The sequence below is a fragment of the Lipotes vexillifer genome, unplaced genomic scaffold (genome assembly GCF_000442215.2).
Source record: "Lipotes vexillifer unplaced genomic scaffold, Lipotes_vexillifer_v1.1 scaffold356, whole genome shotgun sequence".
Taxonomy (NCBI): Eukaryota; Metazoa; Chordata; class Mammalia; order Artiodactyla; family Lipotidae; genus Lipotes; species Lipotes vexillifer.
Genome location: NW_006797342.1, coordinates 857,221 through 880,947, shown reverse-complemented (window position 1 = coordinate 880,947; position 23,727 = coordinate 857,221).

The window sequence follows — 23,727 nt, the reverse complement described above, 5'->3', positions numbered from 1 at the left end:
ACTTTCCTCTAACATGTTAAAAAATAAACTGAGCTGTACTGATAGTTCATGTACAGATCAACAAATATAGGTTAAAAAGGAAGAATGAGTAAATTTATATAATAGCAAAGGAGACATGTTCTTTTTTTTTTTTTCACCAATTGAAGTGCAGGATCGGAAATGTCTGGAAGCTATAGATTTAAGTGATGGGCACCAGTGTTGTGGCTGGAATTCAAAGTGGCACAGATGCAGCTGAGTATTTAGGCCAGGGCACTGTGGATCCTGAATACTGCCTTCCAGAGGGAGAGAGCTATGTCCCCCAAGGTAGGTGCAAGGTCTGATATATTGTATGAACTCAACAAATGTCAGCTGTTATTTTATTCTGATTAACGAGGCCCTATGCTGAGTGCTCTACAATATCACTTTTAATTAACCCTCATGATAGTCATCCAAAATGATGCCATATTCTCCTATTTCAGGCACAGACACCATGGTCCAGGGAGAGTATGTGATTCATCCAGTCAGGCAGGCTCTTCTTTCTTGAATTGACTCTGCAACCTGTGTGTCAGCAGCACAGGCCCGGTTCTCCCGGGTTTTGTCCTCACCTAAATGGAGCCAGATGGGAAAGTGACTGCTGTCCAGTGAATTGAGGAGCTTGGTGAGAGGGACAAAGGCCTTCTCTCTCACTCAGTGGGATACCTGGGAAAGTTCCAAATCTCCGACCTTCACAGGGATGATTTTAGGATTCAACAAAACACCACGTATGATGGGATTTGGTAACTGACCACACGATAGCAGTCTTGATGTGGAAGAAAGAAAACACAGGTTTCAGAGCCACGGACCTGGGTTGGGACCCAGCTCTCTGCCCTCTTTATTTGGAAACTTGACTCTTTCCTGCTTTCTGTGGCATTAAGGGGTGATAATATCTAGCCCTTAGGTACTTTAAGATAATCCAAGATAATGTAAGTTCTATATGCACAGATCTATGAAAAAAAGTGAAATAGCTGATACTCTATTTTATGTGTTTTTTGAAAGGAAGAAATGTTTGCACCCCAGCTAGAACTGAATCATGGAAAACAAGTCAGTTGTCTTACAAAAGCCAGAAACCATATCCCAAACAGAAAGGACCATAACTCCTATCCCTTGCCCCTTCTTTAATGCTTTCTATTCAAATCATAGACCCAAAGGGGACCTTGGGGACCCAAGCCTTTTCTCATTTCTTAGTTACAGGAAATGAGGTCAGAGGGTTTATATTTCTTGCCCAGAGTCACACAGCATGTTCACATCAGTGTCAGGACTCAACCCAGATCTCAGGACTCTTCCTCCAAAAGCCTCTCCTTTCTTCCTCCTCGCTCCCTCTCATCTGCCTCCTCCTGACCCTGGCTTTACTTACCTGGCATTTTCCCCCATCCACCCCTCCTGAGACTCCAAACATTCAATGAGTCCACACAAAAAGTGGTCCATATAATGATGCTGTATGGCTTTGTGTCAGTCCTGTGCTAGTGGCTCCTGTGGGCACCTCTAGACCACTGTCTTCATCCTTTCCTCACATCCATCTCCTCTGTGTCTGCTGGGATAATTTGTCTGGAGCTCTTGAGGACTGAACTGTATCCCCAAACCATTCCATGCATGGTGTGGTGCCAGCTACTTGGGAGCCTTTCAATACTTGAGTGGTTCCAGATGTGCACAAATGACCCCAAGCACACACGGTTCACACATGCACACATACACATGTGTGCTCACACATGCACACACACCTACACTCATACAGGTCAAAAACTGCATACACAATACACAGTGAGCATACAGACAAATTGGCACATGTGCACACACACACACAGAGCTTACATGGCACACACATACATGCAGGTGCACACACTCAGCTCACAGTGCACACACAGGCACATGTGCATATGCACACACAGTGCCTCCAAGCTGTGTCATCTATTTTGCAGCCTAGCCCTGAGTGAGTGATTGGATGAACCAGAAAGCATGTGGGCTCCGTCTCATCTGAAGACAACCTATGAGACACAATTTCCCTGTGATGGTGAAACTGTCTGGCATCTTCAGACTTCGAAACCACTTACAGATATTATAAAACCAGCTCTGATTGTGTCATGATGATTGCTGACATTTAGTGTCTGTCAGCCCGGGGGAAAAAAAGGATGAGAAAAGAAAAGAAAAAGGCTTTTCCCCCCACTAGGATCTCTCCAGCTGGTGAAGCTGAGGCCCTGGTGTCAGGAAAGGCTCTCCATCTTGTCAGTCCTGATGCTTCAGTAAATCCTTCCCGAGGCCAAGCACCCTTCTGGCCGCTGGGTGCCCATTTCCCCTCCTCGCCCCGGTTCCTGCATACCTCACACCTGACGCTTTTGACTGATGAACTGGAAAGGTACCTGGGAACAAAGGCTGTTACATAAAATCCAAGGCAGCATATTAATATTTCATTAGCATTTCTTTTCTCTCTGAGGCTGACTGGCAGCTCAGTCGAGATAGTGGCAAAGCTGATTTTAATTATTTTTTTTCAACCTGCATCACTTCCCTCACTGCCTTTTCCTGCTGTAAATCAGTCAGAATGTTTTCCTTCATTATTACCATAAGCGCTCAGCAGTCTCTAATTACTCTAAAGAATTTATCTTTTATTTCTAAAGCTGAGATTTTCAAGAGAGAAGGATAAAGAGGGAGAGAGCCATAATTAACCATGCAGCTGTTGGTGGTCCGCCCAAGTCTAGAACTGCACGGTCCCCGCCTGTTTGCTGGGCTGTTTGGGGGGACTGAATGCAGCCGTGATGTGACAGTCTTCAAAGCAGGGAGAGCAATGTGTACCACTCCCAATACTTTAGAGAGGCTCCTCGGAATCCACTTTTACTTTCAAGATGATTAAAGAGCAGGCTGGGAAGGCATGGCACACACGCACTAAGTGTGAAGCCCTGCATCCTAGGATTACCAGGGAGGGAGCTGTCCCAGGCTGTAGGAGCACGGTCTAGGGCACACCCCCAGGCAGGCACTCTCCATCACCTGGGCTTGCAGCCTGCAGATGCAGCTAAGCACATTTCCTGCCAGGAAAAGTCAGGGAACACTCATCATAGATTTCTCTGCTGGGCAGACAGCATGACTGGGTTGTTTCCCGGGAAAAAGTTCTTCCGTCTTCGTGAGAGTACAGAGCAAAGAAGAGGATAGAGCCCATTTCAACTGAGTGACAAAAAATATATAACCTCACCACCCTGCAGGCATATAGCCTTGTCATTAGATATATCTTCTTTCAGAGGATTGCATTAGCTTCCTGGTACTATGACTTACAAGGGAAGGGTAGCAAAAGGTAAATTGAGGGTTTTCATGATAATCGGTCTTTTCTATATTTCCCCAGAATTGAATCTGCCTCTGGCTGTCTCTGAGTTTTATTGGGTTGATGAGTCTCAAACTGATTATTCCTTGGAAATAAGGAAATAAACAGAAATTAAGATAGAACACAGAGCATCTATCTAATAGAAATATTACCTATAGCCAGGATCCAGAGAATGTTTATGCTTATGTTCTCTTTTGGGTGACATTCTCATCTGGGCAGCTGGGGTCTGTGTGTAAATAGAAGAGAGGAGGAAAACTGAAGTTAAGCCGTGGGACCATTCCAGACCAGCTGTGCTATAAAGCCGTTCAACATCGATGGCCCTCTTACAGCCTAAATATGAGCCTTGCTTCTGATGGGGGGAGACCACCTGCACTAATGAGCCCATGATTATTCAGCCCCTTGAATGGCTCACATTGGGCATCCTTTCCGGAGAGCAGCCCTGAGGTTTTATTGAGGACTAAGCTGAGGATTTTTGAGGTGGAAAGCACCTATCGGGGACTAGCAAAAAGCCCAGCAACTCATTCAAATCTTGATGACTAAGAGTTCAAAATACAGTGTAAAAAGGTGAAATGCCACCCCATCACTTTGATTTCCTGACAAGCACGTGGAGTGGGAAATCTAACAGCCATGTGCACCCCGTGATGCTACAGGCAAAGGCACCACTGCAGAGTCCTATAAAGTGACAGGAGGTGTCAGCCATGCTCAGAAGCCCTTCTGAATCCTGACTGGGAAGCAGATCAGGGTTCGAGCTGCAGAGTGCTTGGGAAAACCAAAAGCATGGAGGCAGGAAGTGCAGAATGTCTTGCTATGACACTAAGGAGGCTCTCGGCCATGCAGAAAGCCCCTGACTGTCTTGCTCCTTTGCCCTCTCGTTCATCAAATGAGCAGGATGCTTGCTGTCCTACCTGTCTCACCACGCTCATGAAGAGAATCGATGTAAACACACTAGGACCAGAGTAAAGGCAGCAAAACTAAACCTCTTGTTTTTTGACAAATGGAAAGTTATATATACTTACATCAATGCAGCATTTGGTTTGGCTCTGCACCTGGGTAAAGACAAGCTTACCCTCGATAAGACTCTTACCCTCTGAGCCAACTGCCCTGCTATTTAAATAATATGTTGTCATTATCTATTCCCTAGTTCACTAATTTTTATTTAATGAGGAACCTGTACCTTCACCAGGATGTGGGGTATCATTCCTCCAAAAATTAGTTTTGATTTGTTATATGATAGAGGAATATAAATTTCTCACTCCACATTGAATTAAGAACTTCCAGGAACACTCAATTCCATGGTGGTTTAAAGAAATGGCATGACCAGTTTGGGGCTCTCTGGCTCTCTCTCTGTGATTTAAAGCCGGAAGCATTGACCCAAGCATTAACAAGACGCTGAGTCAGCACAGCCAGGGGGAAAGGCACAGCTCTGCTTTCCCCATCTGTAAAATGAGATTCATAAACTCTTGCCACCATTACTCCTGAAAAGAATGTGTGAGCACGACAGGGATGACATCTGTTGAGAGCTTTGCCTACTCAGAGAGGATGCACAACAATATCCACTGGGTCCAGAATAATAAGAATGGTAATAAGATTAGTTCTCACCTGCACAACACTGCAGTGATTTCTAGAGCAACTCTACATGTATTCTCTACCTTTGCAGAGAAAGAAATTAAGACGGAGTGGGTCTAAGTCATTTCTAAGGTGATGAAGCTAATAAATGCCAGCTCACACCTGGCATCTGGGAAGTCCATTCCTCACACTTGCCTTCACACTTCATCCGGTACCATCTCCTTGCTCAGGCCTGACTCTATCAACTCAAAACATTTACTTGCCTGCCTGGGAGCTGGAAAATTGCACCAAGAGCCAGGAGACCTAGAATCTACCCCAGGTTTTCCTTGGGAAACCTCTTAACATCTAAGAATGTGGGGCTGTTCACCTATGAAAATTTGATGCCATCTGAAATTCAGTGAGGACTTTCCAGTCCTATAATTGAATGCATGCCATAGCATCAGATAAGGATGTAAAGACAAGGAGAATGAGATGCTTTTTATTGGATCTATTACATATTAATTTTTTACTATATATTATTGTTTATATAAATCATATAATGTGTAATATTTAGTACATTTTAAAATATTGGGTATTTGGAGCAAGATTTATTTCTGAGGAAACTTACTACAAAAACCAAATAACAGAATAAGAAAAAAAAAATGACCGGATTTATAAAAGTTAGATTTAAACTCTTTCAAGACTACTTTCTACTAGAGGATATGACACTATACTATGGATAAACAAGGTCCTCAGGATAATAAAAAAGCTATAGGCATTTTTTTTAAGATAAACCAAATTTTAAAAATTCTCACTTTTACCTTTAAAACCAGATGTTAAGGCATTCTAATCCCAAGTAAGAACAGATTGGTGTAAAAGTGGGCATTAAAGACCTATCTGAAATCGCCTTTCTTACTTTCCTAAAATTTGTCTTTTTAATTGTTTTATGTTTGCTTTCTAAAGACCTTTTGTTTCCAAAAATTCCTGTAAAAAAAGCAAATCTATAATGTGAGAACACTATACTCTTTTCATTAGATTTTCCTATCATCAATCTGTTATACTACCCTAACATTCACTGAGTGAGTTCTGGAAAAAGTAGTCAGAGGACAAGTGATTATTGAAGAGGAAGTTAGACAGAGAAGGAAACATCCAAGAGGGTAGAACATTCAAGAATACAAGTGTTTCTAATGGGTAGTGGGAGAGGGAACTAGCCAAAATTCCTCTCTTCCTTTACCTGGAGGTGAGCCTGAGTTCCAAGGTGGCAAAACACATTTTCAACACTGAAAATCATGAATGACAAGACTTACCTAAAACAGCTAATTTTCTGTTGGGAAAACAGATATTATGGTTCTTATCCAATCCATTAAAAGGAAAATGGTAAATTCGAGTCCAATCAATTCAAGACAGTGTGTGCTGTGCACATGTTCCTGACTAGGGGAGATGACAAGAACCATGGTAGAGAAAAAATACCAAGACATGGGTATTCCTCACCTCTGGTTTTCAAGCCAGTAGGAAGACTGAAATGTACTCCCCTATCCTCCTGACACAGTATAATCAGTTCTTTACTCTTTAAGTGCTTGTTTATACCCACAAGCACCTGGAAAGCAAAGAGTATGTCTTAATTTCTGAAGCTCCTACCTGCTGACTCTGATATCCGTTATACTAAAATACAGTTAATCAATATTGGTTACATTAATGTTAGAGGTACTAAAGCAATGGAATTTAAAGTTGTGACAATTAAGTGGGTAAGACAGATATTACTGACCATTTTCTGGGATTAGTAGTCATTGAGGTGTGAGTTCCCTGTTAGCAAAACTACATGGGAGTCGAGTTTTCATGCTTATATAAAACCTCAACAAGAATTTTTATGACTCACTAAGCTTTTGTGTTACTTCTTCTCTGTCCCAGGAAATAAACTTAAATCTGTCTAATCTAGAAGAAACCACTACTCATATACTTCAATTAGCCAAGTTACAAAGAATGCTCGCCTGCAGCTCAGGATAGCAAACTCCCCTCCAAATTTATCCTTTCATATCTTCAGTAGTCGTCACCCAGGCAAACGAGAGGCTATTGTAGGTGGTAGATATGTTAGTTCTGGTACAGCTGGGCTCTGGTATCTAACAGAAAGAAAAGATGTCAATAATTTGTGAGGCATAGTACCTGGAAGAGGGATCCAGCTGCCCGTACTTAAGGTCTCAACAGGAATTAAATGCATGGGGCTTCCCTGGTGGCGCAGTGGTTGAGAGTCCGCCTGCTGATGCAGGGGACACGGGTTCGTGCCCCGGTCCGGGAAGATCCCCCATGCCGCGGAGCCTGCGCGTCCGGAGCCTGTGCTCTGCAACAGGAGAGGCCACAACAGTGAGAGGCCCACATACCGCAAAAAAAAAAAAAAAAAAAAAAAAAGAATTAAATGCATGAAACAAATGTAATAACACAAATTTCAACTGGTATAAACCCTTTTCAACACTGTATCTCACACGGCTTGAATATTCTCCAGCTTTGAAAGAGAAATAGAAGCATACAGAATGATTTGAGAAATAGAATGTAAAGCAAGCCAAGTGTTCACAGAGCTGTGGAGCAGTATGGCTGAAAATAATTCTATGGATCAGAGTGTTTCTCAAAATACGTATTAGAGAACTACATCAGGAGCCTGAGGTTTTGCACCTCCCCACAATCAGATTTTCTGGCTCCCTCTAAAAGTTTTAAAGGATCTGGGGTGGGTCCCAGAAATCTGCATTTTTAGAAAGCACTTATTTTTTTCACTGATTTACTTCTCTCATGTGGTGCTTGTATGAAATTCAATGCCCAGTGGGGAAGTCCATTCACAGTGAGGGAAATGGGCCTTGGAAAACTCACTGCATGAAACTGATTAAGGACTAGAGCAGTTGTATTGTACTAAGAGGTTTCCCAAAAAGCCATCAGCGTTCACCTTGGCAGTGAATGGCTCTAATGGGAAAGACTGACTGGATAGTCCTGCTTTGTCAGCATGCAGGATGGGGGTGAGGGCACAGTGTAAACTAGAATACACTTTTCATCATACAGGCAAAATCTGTGCCATAGAGATGGGTGTGAGTGTGAAATTTAGTACATGTAAACCTGGGGAGACAGCTGCTTCTGGAATAAGGGAGGTTAGCCCGATCTTTCTAGTAAGGTGTGGTTGCTAATTTGTAAACAAACAACTAACAAACAAAGGGTGTTGACTTTTATCTTTACAATAAAGAAGTCTGTCAAGGGCCAAAGAGTGAAATTTTTAGGCTTTGAAACAATATAGTTGACATAACAGCCATTCAATTTAGTTTGAAAGCATTGTATTAGACAATACATAAACTAACAAGGGTGTCTTTGCCTCAATAAAACTTTATTTACAAAAACAGACAGTGGTCCAACTGGACCTGTGGGCTCAAATTTGACAACCCTGAATTTATAGCATTAATGCCTTAAGCTTTCATGGCCTGTTGTAGTTATCTGTTTAGCAAAAATCTGTAGTTTTATGGTCTTACATAGGTCCCCCATCTTTTCTTAGAAAGAATGGCAGGCGTGTTAATAAATATTATGAATGAAACCTGCAGTGTCTTGGGCCATGTGAACATCTTTTTGAGTGGACTTTGTTCAAAAATAATTAGCGTAAGCTTTTTAGTTTAAATCAACTTTAAACATAAAAGTGTGTCCTGTATATGTAATTTTACCAATTTTATTACCATTTTCGTAAACGTTTTATGCAGGAGCACAACAATGTCCATAGCACTCTTGCCTTGACTTTTCTAGGTGAGGGGGTACCTCTTGTATATATATCCATTCTACACCTAAATGGCATCTAGCAATCCCCTGCCTCTTCTGCTCTGGTTCATCCATAGGGGGCCATGTGTTGACCACTGCAAATTCTTCTTTATTCCTTTGTTGCAAGTGGACATGACCCAGTCTTGTGGACACTAAATCAACTTGTGTTGGGAACTGCCACCCCTGGGTTTTTTTTTTAATTATTTATTTTTGGCTGCATTGGGTCTTCATTGCTGCACGTGGGCTTTCTCTAGTTGCAGTGAGTGGGGGCTATTCTTTGTTGTGGCGCACAGGCTTCTCATTATGGTGGCTTCTCTTGTTGCAGAACATGGGCTCTAGGTGCTCAGGTTTCAGTAGTTGTGGCATGTGGGCTCAGTAGTTGTGGCTTATAGGCTCTAGAGTGCAGGCTCCGTAGTTGTGGCACATGAGCTTAGTTGCACCACGACATATGGGATCTTCCCAGACCCGGGCTTGAACCTGTGTCCCCTGCATTGGCAGGTGGATTCCCAACCATGGCTCCACTAGGGAAGTCCCTTGCCACCCCTGTTTGATAACTACACTTCACTGAAAATAAGTTTACTTTCACTGAGTGCCTTCATTGCTAGGCTGATCTGGCTGAGGTAGAAGAGCAATAAGGTGGTGTGAAGAAAAGTGAGGAGATACCTCTCTCTGTTTTTGTGTCACAGTCTGTCCTAAAGGTGTTCGTAGAGCCTGGAATTGTGTCTAGATATTTTCAACAGTTTTAAAGGAGTGTATTTTATTTTCAACCCCAAAGTGCGCCCTCTCTCCTTCTCTCTTTCCCCCCCTCTCTGTTTCCCTCTCTCTCTGAAACCCAAACCAGGACCAAGACAAAAACTACTCAGAGACTTTTGACAGCCTCTCCTGTTCTAAGTCTCTGCAACTGCGGCTCCAGCTTGCATGCTCTCCAGTTGTTTCTCTAAGGAAGGATCCTCATCTACAAGTCTACTCAGCTCCTCTGCAAACAGGTGAGTAGTGCAGTCCCCAAAGGAGGACAGATCCCAAGAGTCAGCTTAAAGATTTATCCTTCCAGAAGCACTTCCTTGTCTAAGTTGTGGCTCCTTGGTCTCAGCCTTTTTTTTCCTTTGGACCAGTTAATCGTTCTTTATTTTCCCACTAACTCTTGGTGTCCCCAAGGCTCAATTCTAGGTCCTCTATACTTTTCACTCCCTATTCTTTGAATGATTGTCTCCTTCCATAGGACAGCAATGAGCATATATGATCAGATGACTCCTAAATTAAAATTCCCAACATAATTTTTTCTCTGTAATTCAAATGAAGATAACCTATAACTTCTTAACATTTTAAAATCAAGTATCTGAAGACACTTCAAGTTTGTTGTGGGTTCTCATTGTTTTCTTTGTCCTCTTTCTGTGTTCCCTACTATGAATGGCACCACTGTGGGAACCAGAAACCAAAGAATCACCCATGTGCTGCTTTTCTTAATCTCCCTGCCATATCCAATTGTGTACAATGTCCTATATATTTTTCCTTCTAAATTTCTTTCAAATCAAAATGTATCTTTTCTGGATAAAAAAGAAAAGGAAACTTGAAGATACTGTTATTTTATTAGAAACATACATATTTTTTACCAAACAGAGAAAGTATATAAAATAATGCAGAAATGATCTCAGCTCCCCCTACAACCACACTGATCCCAGAGTTAACCCCAAGAGTGCTGTTTTTTCATAAAAGTTTAATGTAATGCAAATGTATATTCCCATATACTTATTTATAAATGGTTTCTAGCAACCAATTCTGCTGTAACTACATGATTTGCTATATTATTCTAAATATACCTTTAATTGAATGCAGTTCTGCCGGCAAATGTGAGAGAAAGAGCACTAAGTCCCAACAAAAATGAGGTTCTGTGGTCAAGATGGTCCTTTTAGAATAACTTGAGTTGTGGCTTGAATGGATAAGCAGGTTTTAACTGGTTTGTCTTCCAGTCCTGGGATTTAAGCAAAAAGTGAAATTAATCTCTGTGCTGAATTTTGAGGTGCTAAGATGTTTAAGGTCTCAGCTTTAGGGGAAGGTGGAGAAGCCATACGTAGAATGTCCATGTATCACAACAGTAAAATGAACACATGCGTTGTCTTTGTGTGTGATGGGCTCCGATCCAGCCTGGCTATGGTCAGGCTTTTATAGTACTTGTAGCAGCCTCAGCTAAAAGCCATCCACTGCTGCCTCTGCTTCCATCCATCCTTCAAATGATTTTCCAAATGGCTGTGCTTCTCTTTACCACCGTTCAGTGACTTCCCTTGCTTTCAGGATGAAACCCCAATTCCTTAGACAGTACAGCACTGTACTGTCAGCCCCACCTCCTCTCCAGGGCCGTTCTCATCCAGAGCTCCTGGACTTCATTCAGACACAAGATGTACGAGGCTCCCAACTCTGTGAAATCCTTGATGTCTTCTCAGCCTAAATCACCTTCCTCAACCTCATCTACCTGGGATCTTGTTACTCATTCTTCAAGATTTAGTATAAACATTTCTGTAGGTATTTGAATCCTGTGAGAAGCAATTCCTTCTTAATCTTGACTTCACCCACTCCCAACTATGATTTTGTGTACTTTCTCTAAACTTCTCAAATCTACTGCATTCTAAGCTCAATCTCTTTTAGCAACTATGATTATTCTGTGATGGTTTCTTAAGAAGTCTATCCTGGTGGTCAGGACATGCACCCATTTTGAGGTTGGTACTCACCTGTCTCCTGTGCCTGAACCCCAGCACCCAGCAAGGTGCCGGGCACAGGGCTCAGTAAACGATGAATGAAAGAATCAATGTATTAGACCAAAAGCTACCAAGAAGCAGGGCCAGCTTATGAAAGCTTGCCTTTTCTTATCATCACCTGGATGGGTGAGCACAGGGAAGTTTCCACCCAGGCAAGAAATTATTACCATCTGCATCCCCAGCACAAACATGCTGGCAGTCTCAGCATGAAAGCTGTCTAGGAAAATCTAAGTAATAGTGGAGTGTGGATAGATCTGATGAATATTCATGAACCAAGGGTCTCAGCAGCCAAGCTAAGCACAGAATTACAGCAATTATCTGAATGATTTAAACACACACAAAGCCAGGCCTAAGCAAAATTGTCGAGGAGGTTGGAAGTCGGCTGTCCCTCCTGCCTGGAGTGCACTGCTGCCTTCCAGTGTGCCCTGCAGGGGCTCATGCTCTCTGCCTGCCTGGGGGTGGTTTTTTATGCCCTCTCCCTCCAACCACCCTCCTCCCACTTCCTCCCCTAGTGACAGGTCTCACGTAATTTCAACATTTCCTTCCAAACTCATATGGCTCTATTCTCCCAGAACTTAAGTATGTAACTAGCCAACCCAGCCAACAAATTTGACATTTCAATTCATGTTAAGATATAAACTGGTCTTGCTTTTTTATTTCACTATCTGTTGTTGATATAGAGCCTTATTTAACAGCCTTTTGTTGTAAGTTTCCTTAACTCAATTTCAGGTATGGGAGGCTATAAACGCATCTAGTAAATAATTAAATAGATGTTGAAGGGTGGCAAAAGCTTGATGATGTACTTCAATATCACAGAACATTAGAGCAGGGAGCAACTTTATAAGCCATTTAGTTTGATGTTCCCCGCATTGAGTTTCACATGAGGTTAATAGATCATTGAGCAATGAAGTATTCTGTGAAACAAAAACACACACCCAAACATATGACAGGTTAAAAGTTATCTATAGAAAGATTATCAGAATCTTTATGGTGAACCACTAATATAGTGTTAATCACTTTCTAACTTTGTACATAAAAATTCTTGGTCACAATATAGCTATTTTATTTAAGATATTTTATTCCATAGAATTATAATTGGAAAATGCTGTTCTAGTCCAACCCTTTATAATTCAGGTGAGGAAATACCAGAGAAGAGAAGTATTTGCCCAAGATGACACACTTGGGATCAGAGTTCAAATTTGAGCCCAGATTATCCATCAAGTAGAAGCCCTATTGTTCCATCCAGCTTCTTTTCCCTTTAATTTGTTTTATTTGAACAAGGGATTTGAAGGTCTTCATTTAAAGTACATATTTGTGACAGTGGCTGACACTTGTGCCCTGAAATCCATTCTCTTTTACTCACATGGTAGAGTAATTTTATTTGGGCCCATAGCCACCTTGGCAAAGGCCACATTTCCCAGCCATCTTACTATCAGGCGTATCCTGTGACTAATCAGACTGGTTGTGACCAATCAGATGAGAATGGAAACAAACTGCCTGACATTGGAGTCACTTCCCTAAAGGGAAAAAGTATATTTTCCCTTTTTCTGCTCCTCCTGAATGCTCCTGGAATAAGGATCTATTGGTAGAGGCTAAACCAAAATATGGGACATGTGTAGAGAATACAAAGGAATAAAACCCAAAAAGCCTGTGTCCCAACAGTTCATATGTATTGTATAATTCTGGCTGATTTTGAGCAAAATTGTATAAGAGTAAGAGAAATTCATGTTAAATCTAGCTAATCTCTATGCAGAGATGAAATACAATGAAGAAAAATTTGAAGGTTTCCGTGCAAAATTTGCTGCTTCAGATGGTCCCAAGGAAATCACCATATAGTTATGAGACAATGGGTGGTTAGAATTCAGAGACCAGTAAATAAAATCAGGCACTCTTCAGGCTTAAGAACTGTCTTCGTATCTATCGATGTGTTTTGACGATGATTACTGACATATGGAAAATATCAGAAGGAAAAATTCCAGAAGATTCTGGTTATCAGTGTCCCCCTACAAATTTATTATATATTGAAGTCCTGAGCCTCGGTACCTCAGAGTGTGACCTTATTTGGAACTAAGGTCATTGGAGTGATAATTAATCTAAGGTCATGCCGAAGTTGGGTGAACCCTTAATCTGATACGATCCATGTCCTCATAGAAAGGGGAAATTTGGACATAGACATGCATTGGACTGGAGCTAAGTTGCCACAATCCAGGAATCTAGAATAGATCCTTCCCTGGAGTCCTGAGCAAGCATGGTTCTGCAGACAACGTGATCTCTGACTTCTGACACCCAGATATATGAAATAATAAATTTTTGAGTTTTTAAGCAAATTTGTGATATTGTGTTCTGGCAGCTCTAGAAAATGAATAGGCCAACTCAATTTTTTTTTAACATCTTTATTGGAGTATAATTGCTTTACAATGTTGTGTTAGTTTCTGCCTTATAACAAAGTGAATCAGCTGTATTTGTACATATATCCCTATATCCCCTTCCTCATGTGCCTCTCTCCCACTTTCACTCTCCCACCCCTCTAGGTGGTCACAAAGCACTAAGCTGATCTCCCTGTGTTATGCAGCTGCTTCCCACTACCTATCTATTTTACATTTGGTAGTGTATATATGTCCATTCCACTCTCTCACTTTATCCCAACTTACCCTTCCCCCTCCCCATGTCCTCAAGTCCATTCTCTACATCTGCATCTTTATTCCTGCCCTGCCCCAAGGTTCTTCATAACCACTTTTTTTTTTAGATTCCATATACATGTGTTAGCGTACGGTATTTGTTTTTCTCTTTCTGACTTAGTTCACTCTGCATGACAGACTCTAGGTCCATCCACCCCACTACAAATAACTCAGTTTTGTTTCTTTTCATGGCTGAGTAATATTCCATTGTATATATGTGCCACATCTTCTTTATCCATTCATCTGTCGATGGACACTTAGGTTGCTTCCATGTCCTGGCTATTGTATACAGAGCTGCAATGAACATTGTGGTACATGACTCTTTTTGAATTATTGTTTTCTCAGGGTATATGCCCAATAGTGGGATTTCTGGGTCGTATGGTAGTTCTATTTCTAGTTTTTCAAGGAACCTCCATACTGTTCTACATAGTTGCTGTATCAATTCACATTCTCACCAATAGTGCAAGAGAATTCCCTTCTCTCCACACCCTCTCCAGTATTTATTGTTTGTAGATTTTTGATGATGGCCATTCTGACTGCTGTGAGGTGATACCTCACTGTAGTTTTAATTTGCATTTCTCTAATGATTAGTGATGTTGAGCATCCTTTCATGTGTTTGTTGGCAATCTGTATATCTTCTTTGGAGAAATGACCATTTAGGTCTTCTGCCTATTTTTGGATTAGGTTGTTTTTTTTTGATATTGGGCTGCATGATCTGCTTGTAAATTTTGGACATTAATCCTTTGTCAGTTGCTTCCTTTGAAAATATTTTCTACCATTCTGAGGGTTGTCTTTTGGTTTCATTTATGGTTTCCTTTGCTGCGTAACAGCTTTTAAGTTTCATTAGGTTCCTTTTTTTATATTTGTTTTTATTTCCAATTCTCTAGGAGGTGGGTCAAAAAGGACCTTGCTGTGATTTATGTCATAGAGTGTTCTGCCTATGTTTTCCTCTAAGAGTTTGATAGTGTCTGGCCTTACATTTAGGTCTTTAATCCATTTTGAGTTTATTTTTGTGTATGGTGTTAGGGAGTGTTCTAATATCATTCTTTTACATGTAACTGTCCAATTTTCCCAGCACCACTTATTGAAGAGGCTGTCTTTTCTCCATTGTATATTCTTGCCTCCTTTATCAAAAATAAAGTCACCATATGTGCATGGGTTTATCTCTGGGCTTTCTATCCTGTTCCATTGACCTATATTTCTGTTTTTGTGTTAGTACCATACTGTCTTGATTACTGTAGCTTTGTAGTATAGTCTGAAGTCCAGGAGCCTGATTCCTCCAGCTCCATTTTTCTTTCTCAAGATTGCTTTGGCTATTTGGGGTCTTTTGTGTTTCCATACAAATTGTGAAATTTTTTTTTCTAGTTCTGTGAAAAATGCCATTGTTAGTTTGATAATGATTTCACTGAACTTGTAGATTGCTTTGGGTAGTATAGTCATTTTCACAATGTTGATTTTTCCAGTCCAAGAATATGGTATATCTCTCCATCTGTTTGTTTCATCTTTAATTTCTTTCATCAGTGTCTTATAGTTTTCTGCATACAGGTCTTTTGTCTCCTTAGGTAGGTTTATTCCTAGGTATTTTATTCTTTTTCTTGCAGTGGTAAATGGGAGTATTTCCTTAATTTCTCTTTCAGATTTTTTATCATTAGTGTATAGGAATGCAAGAGATTTCTATGCATTAATTTTGTATCCTGCTAGTTTACCAAATTCATTGATTAGCTCTAGTAGTTTTCTGGTAGCATGTTCAGGATTCTGTATGTAACTATCATGTCATCTGCAAACAATGACAGCTTTACTTCTTTTCCAATTTGGATTCCTTTTATTTCTTTTTCTTCTCTGATTGCTGTGACTAAAACTTCCAAAACTATGTTGAATAATAGTGGTGAGAGTGGACAAGCTTGTCTTGTTCCTGATCTTAGAGGAAATAATTTCGGTTTTTCACCTTTGAGAATGATCTTGCCTGTGGGTTTGTCATATATGGTCTTTATTATGTTTAAGTAAGTTCCCTCTATGCCTACGTTCTGGAGGGTTTTTATCATAAATGGGTGTTGAGTTTTGTGGAAAGTTTTTTCTGCATCTATTGATATGATTGTATGGTTTTTCTCCTTCAGTTTTTTAATATAGTTTATCACATTGATTGATCTGTGTATATTGAAGAATGTTTGCATTCCTGGGATAAACCCCACTTGATCATGTTGTATGATCCTTTTAATGTACTATTGAATTCTGTTTGCTTGTGTTTTGACGAGGATTTTTGCATCTATGTACATCAGTGATATTGGCCTGTAGTTTTCTTTCTTTGTGACATCTTTGTCTGGTTTTGGTATCAGGGTGATGGTGGCCTCATAGAATGAGTTTGGGAGTGTTCCTCCCTCTGTTATATTTTGGAAGAGTTTGAGAATGATAGGTGTTAGCTCTTTTCTAAAAGTTTGATAGAATTTACCTGTGAAGTCCTGTGGTCCTGGGCTTTTGTTTCTTGGTAGATTTTTAATCACATTCTCAATTTCAGTGCTTCTGATTGGTCTGTTTATATTTTCTATTTCTTCCTGGTTCAGTTGCAGAAGGTTGTGCATTTCTAAAAATTTGCCTATTTCTTCCAGGCTGTCGATTTTATTGGCATGTAGTTGCTTGTAGGAATCTCTCATGATCCTTTGTTTTCTGAAGAGTCAGTTGTTACTTCTCCATTTTCATTTCTAATTCTATTGATTTGAATCTTCTCCCTTTTTTTCTTGATGAGTCGGTCTAATGGTTTATCAATTTTGTTTATCTTCTCAAAGAACCAGCTTTTAATTTTATTTATCTTTGCTATTGTTTCCTTCATTTCTTTTTCATTTATTTCTGATCTGATCTTTATGATTTATTTGCTTCTGCTAAGTTTGGGGTTTTTTTTTTTGTTCTTTATCTAATTGCCTTAGGTGTAATGTTAGTTTGTTCTTTTTTGAGATGTTTGGTTCTTGAGGTAGGATTGTATTGCTATTAACTGCTTTTGCTGCATCCCATAGGTTTTGGGCCATCGTGTTTTCATTGTCATTTATTTCTAGGTAATTTTTGATTCCTTCAGTGATCTCTTGTTTATTTAATAGTGTATTGTTTAGACTCTATGTGTTTGTATTCTTACAGTTTTTTTTTTTTCCTGTAATTTATATCTAGTCTCATAGCATTGTGGTCGGAACAGTTACTTGATATGATTTCACTTTTCTTAAATTTGCCAATGCTTGATTTGTGACCCAAGATATGATCTATCCTGGAGAATGTTCCATGAACACTGGATAAGAAAAATTATTCTGTTGTTTTTGGATGGAATGTCCTATAAATATCAATTAAGTTCTTCTAGTTCAATGTATCACTTAAAGCTTGTGTTTATTTATTTATTTTAATTTTGGATGATCTGTCCATTGGTGAAAGTGGAGTGTTAAAGTCCCCTGCTATGATTGTGTTACTGTCAATTTCCCATTTTATGGCTGTTAACATTTGTCTTATGTATTGAGGTACTCCTATGTTGCATAAATATTTGCAATTGTTATATCTTCTTTTTGGATCAATCCCTTGGTCATATGTAGTGTCCTTTGGCTCTTGTAACAGTCTTTATTTTAAAGTCTGTTTTGTCTGATATGAGAATTGCTACTCCAGCTTTCTTTTGATTTCCATTTGCAATGAATGTCTTTTCCATCTCCTCACTTTCAGTCTATATATGTACCTAGCTCTGAAGTGGGTCTCTTGTAGACAGCATATATAAAGGTCTTGTTTTTGTATCCATTCAGCCAGTCTATTTCTTTTGGTTGGAGCATTAAATCCATTTACTTTTAAGGTAGTTATCAATATGTATGTTCCTATTACGATTTTCTTGATTGTTTTGGGTTTCTTATTGTAGGTCTTTTCCTTCTCTTGTGCTTCCTGCCTAGAGAAGTTCCTTTAGCATTTGTTGTAAAGCTGGTTTGGTGGTGCTGAATTCTCTTAGCTCTTGCTTCTCTGTAAAGGTTTTACTTTCTCTGTCGAATCTGAATGAGATCCTTGCTGGGTAGAGTAATCTTTGTTGTAGGTTTTTCCCTTTCATCACTTTAAACACATCCTGCCACTCCCTTCTGGCTTGCAGAGTTTCTGCTGAAAGGTCAGCTTTTAACTTTATGGGGATTCCCTTGGATGTTATTTGTTGTATTTCCCTTGCTGCTTTTAATATTTGTTCTTTGTATTTAATTTTTTATAGTTTGATTAATATGTGTCTTGGCATGTTTCTCCTTGGATTTATCCTGTATGGGACTCTCTGCACTTCCTGGACTTGATTGACTTTTTCCTTTCCCATGTTAGGGAATTTTCAACTAAAATCTTTTCAAATATTTTCTCAGTCCCTTTCTTTTTCTCTTTTTCTTCTGGGACCCCTATAATTCGAATGTTGGTACATTTACTGTTGTCCCAGAGGTCTCTGAGACTGTCGTCAATTCTTTTCATTCTTTTTTCTTTATTCTGCTTTGTGGTAGTTATTTCCACTATTTTATCTTCCAGGTCACTTATTTGTTGTTCTGCCTCAGTTATTCTGTTATTGATTCCTTCTAGAGAATTTTTAATTTCATTATTGTATTGTTGATCGTTGGTTGTTTGCTCTTTAGTTCTTCTAGGTCCTTGTTAAATGTTTCTTGTATTTTCTCCATTCTATTTCCAAGATTTTGGATCATCTTTACTATCATTACTCTGAATTCTTTTCGAGGTAGACTGCCTAGTTCCTCTTCATTTGTTTGGTCTGGTGCATTTTTACCTTGCTCATTCATTGGCTGTGTGTTTCTATGTCTTGTCATTTTGCTTAAATTACTGTGCTTGGGATCTCGTTTTTGCTGCAGGTTTGTATTTCCCATTGTTTTTGGTGTCTTACCCCAGTGGCTAAGATTGGTTCAGTGGGTTGTGTAGGCTTCCTGGTGGAGGGGACTGATGCCTGTGTTCTGGTGGATGAGGCTGGATCTTGTCTTTCTGGTGGGCAGAACGACATCCAGTGGTGTGTTTTGGGGTGTCTGTGACCTTATTATGATTTTAGGCAGTCTCTCTGCTAATGGGTGGGATTGTGTACCTGTCTTGCTAGTTGTTTGGCATAGGGTGTCCAGTACTGTACCTTTCTGGTTGTTGAGTGTAGCTGGGTCTTAGCATTGAGATGGAGATCTCTGGGAGAGCTTTGGCCATTTGATATTACATGGAGCCGGTTGGTCCAATGTGCTGAACTCAGCTGTCCCACCTCAGAGGCACAGGTCTTACATGCAGCTGGAGCACCAAGAGCCTGTCAGCCACACGGCTGCTAGTGTTGGAAGGTCTCCTGTAGTGGTGGGGGGTGGCTGTGGCTCACTGCAAGGACAAGGACACTGGCAGCAGAAATTCTGGGAAGTACTCCTTGGCATGAGCCTTCCTGCAGTCCACCATTAGACTCACCACAGGGCCTGTAGCCCCCTACTCAATTTTTGAGAAAATAATATTTCAAAAAAAAAAAAAAGGCTTACCCAACTTTCACAAATCTGAGAATATTTGATGTTGCACTTCTGAGCTGCTGGTGATGTTGATGCACCAGTCTGCAGGGAACACTGTACAGCCCCTCAGATGAGCAGAATTTCCAATGAGGTGGTGATGAAAGAGGAGAAGCTCCCTGAGGGGTAAGCTGGGGCAATGGAGAATGATGGATACAGGAGCTCCTTCCAGGGAAGCATTGGCACCTATCAGATAGGTTTACTAGTGCTTCCTTCACTACCAAGTCAGAGAATCACTTTCCAGCTTAATCTGATTATTGTTAAGAAAAATGACTGCTATGTGGGTTTCTCATTTTTTTCTTTTCTACATGGCATTTTATATTGTGACTCTCCCTTTTATAACAGATAATGGAATACTGGGTATAAATGGTAGATAACTTATAGTTTAGTTCACAGCTGGCTGAACTGTTCAAAGCCACGTTCAAACTTGATGTAGGGGATGGTCCATCACCAAGATCCTGGAATTAAATCTAGATGATGTAATGGAGTAGCTGGGTGTTCTTTAGAGAGAACATGAGTGTGTCCTATGTGGAAGAGGGTGAGCATAGTTATTGGGTGGATGAAGGTGTGGACTGTGGTAGACCCTCCTGGTTGTCCCCTAGAATCCTCAATAACAGATGCCAGTGGGGCACAGGCAGAAGAAACATGTGCAAGGTTAAGATCATGCCCTCAACATCCCCTTGTACCAGCCCCTTCACTGCAGTGTGGACATGCTGAGAGATGATAGAGCTGTCAGTCATCTTGGACCATGAGGTAGAAATCAAGTGTTGCGGCTGGCAGATCAACACAAAGTGAAAGGAAGTCCAGATAGAAGGGTCCTATTCTAAAGCAATATTCCAGAGGAGAGAAGATGAGTTCAGGTGTCTCAGGGAGGTTAAATAAATTGTCCACACCAATTAGGTTAAGTAAATTGTCCACTAGTTCTTTCTCTCATTGATTCTCTTTCTGCTATACAAAGCAGCTACCTCAGAATAAAAGTAAAAAAGAACACCATAATAAAAGTAAATTTAAATGTGGATACTAGCTTTTAAGAACAATGGTCTTCAAAAAAAATATAGGAAGTTATATGACCGACCAATGGTACATATCCAAGGAATTTATACACATCGATATGGAAAGTACTAGTTTTCTATTAGGTAAGTGAAAATAGAAATGCTTGAATAAATAATTAACCAAAGGAGAAATACAAATAAACAATAAACACATGAACTATATAAAAATCTATAAACACAAAAATAAACATTAATTTCGTTGTTATTTATATTGGCAAATAAATCCAAAATCATCTAAATGTCACAAAAGTGATGTAATGGTTAAGTCATTTGTGATTCATAGATGAATACAACAGCATTTACCCTTAAAAATATGGTCATAAAGACAAAGTAATAATACAGAGATTTGATTATGTTATAGTTTTAAGTGAAGACACTGAAAAATAATGTGTTGTGTATGATGTTAAGTCTTTGAAAACATTGTGGAATAAAAGACCCAAAGGGAAATTCTCCAAGTATTTTATGTCTCCTGACCGTGTTCTTAGAAGGGGTTTTTATTTGCCCATGTCTGTGTTTTTCCTCATTTGCTGTAACAGCACATAATCAATTCACAGTCAGAAAAGACAATGTTTAAACTCACCAATGCTTCCAAATTCAGAGCAAAGAGAATGTCACCCTGACATCTAGAGCTTTCACACTGTGTCCCCCACATGTTTCTCCCAGACCTGTAGCAATCTCTTCCAGAACTTTCCCTCCCCTGGCAATTACAGGATATTTGATCCTCCCTCAGTCTGAACTGTCCATATGCTCTTTCTTACATCACCCATCTTCCCTCCTCCTCTGCTGAGCAAACTCCTTACAGACTAAAGGCTGCCTGGAAGGAAAAGATAACGTGAACTATGAGAGGCTTGTGCTGTGGTTTACCCAGCAGCACTCATGGCCTGGACCAGAGACCATGTCTGCAGATGCAGGCTCCTCAACATAGCAAGTAAGGAAACATAAATGACAGATTAATTTGTCTCTTAAATCTAATAATAATGATGGTGAGGATGATGTTATAGCTTGTGTTTTTCATAGTATTTAAATCTTAATTTTCAATACATTTTATTTCGATTGTATTTTACCAATAATATCTGTCCACACAGATTGGAAATTAAAAAAAAAAAAAAAAGTAACAAAAGACCAAAACAAACCCAGATCTTGTTCCTCACCACAGATACTTTGAGAAGCAGAGTGTTGCGGACCAAAACTCTGCAGCACATGAGGGGCAAAGCCTTCTGATTAGATGGCCCTGAGCCCAGAGGAAGCTGCAAGGAAAACATGATGGGCAGGAAGGACTGGAGGAGACTGATGAAGATGGCTTTCTCAGGGTTGCCTGCTGGGGAAGGGAGCTGGGAATGGCGATTCCTATTGAGAAAAGTCCATCCAGAATAAAAATCCACCAGCAACCAAGGGGATCTTTGTTTCCCTGGCTCTTCCAACCATGTCTTTCTAAAAGCTCTCTTTTGCCCTGTTGTAGGAGTGAAGTGAGTGCCCAGATGTGCAGGGAGATCGGGTTACCCTCCCAGCCCCCAGCACACACCCTCTCCCCTGGAAAAGTGATACTGGATGCAGTTTGGAGGAAAATGCATGAATGATTTCACGTTTATGTCCCCAGGGCACTGGCAGACTAGGTGCTTCCTATTTTTTTGTTAAAAAGAATCTTATGTTTTTATAAAAACAGAACCAAAAAAATCCCCTCAGTGCAACCTCCTTGTTTTCCTTGCGCTGCATCGTGGCTCAGCTAAAACAGAGGTAGGATTATGTTGCCAAATTAAACTAGGAAAGTTTGTAAAATTTGATCTTGATGAATAATAGCAGAGTTATTCATTTCAATAGAAGTCACCCCAGCCCCTGAGACTGGAGTGATCCCCCTACTTTGTTATGGGATTAGATGTGGAATCATGGTTTTGTTTCTTTGAGAGTCCTGAAGTATCATGGTTCTCATTTTTATTACCTGCTCTTATCAGCTAAGAAGTATTATAATGCTTTCTACATTTTTCCATCATGCTGTCACTTTATTTCAGCGAATTTTGAATATCCCTGAAACTGTCTGGCAAAGGGAATATACTTCAGATTACACACACAAGTTGGGCCCCAGTGTCTCTGACCCCCAGAAATACAAAGAAAAGTGTGCTAACAAAGAGTGCCTTATAGCTGGTTTGTCCCTCTCGCCAGAGGATGAAGTTAATGAGCCCAAGGTCAGGAGATCAATCACCATATGAGCCACTTAAGCCGAGGCTGGAGCAGAGCTCTGTCCGCCAGCCAAAGCTGCACCCTGTCATAGCCATCCTGTAAATGTCAGCCACCAGCCACAAATGGAACTAGAAAAGAAAAAAGCAGGGGTAGTTCTAAACAGTTTCGAACCAACAACTACAAAATAATTATAAAATAAAACCGTCGTCATCATACTTGCTGTGATAAGATGTCTCCGTTTTTAAAATATTTGTGTACACATTTCTTCATTCTCCTTTAAATATTATTTATCACATCAGCCCTTTAAGGAGGTAAGTTAGGTGGTGTTGTTTCATTTTAGAGATGAAAAAACAGACAAAAATGTTATTCAAGTGTTAGATCTAGGACTTCAGTAAATATTATCCAAAAATGAATATTTTAGCAACAAAGAAAAGGTACATAAGAGGTGAAACTTCCTTTTTGGTACAGTTTTATTGCAGGGACGGTGTATATTATCACAGAAGGTAAGAGCAAAATAAGTTTGTGGAAGGTCCTTTGGGCTGCCTGGAGACTCTCCTAGTCATTTGGGTGGGCAGGCTGTGGATGTGGGCTTGGAGGGAATGTGAACTTACTGCTTTAGCACAGATAGATAAGGGCACACGGCAACTCTGCCCTGGGTATCATCTCAGGGCCTGATATTTTATGAGGGGGTCTAGAGAAGTTGCTCACACTAGCCACTTGTCCCTGAGAAGCAGCTAGAGTCCTATTTCCAATGTCCTAATAGGAACAACAGGCCTGGCGTGGACAAAGAGTCAGTATTAGGAGAACATGATCCCAGGCTGGGATTCTCTGGAGGCCAACTCAGAGTTTGGAGGACAAGGTATTCATCAGGGATTAGTGCCTTGCAAAGAAGAGGCAGGGACATACACCCTGGCCAAGGAAGAG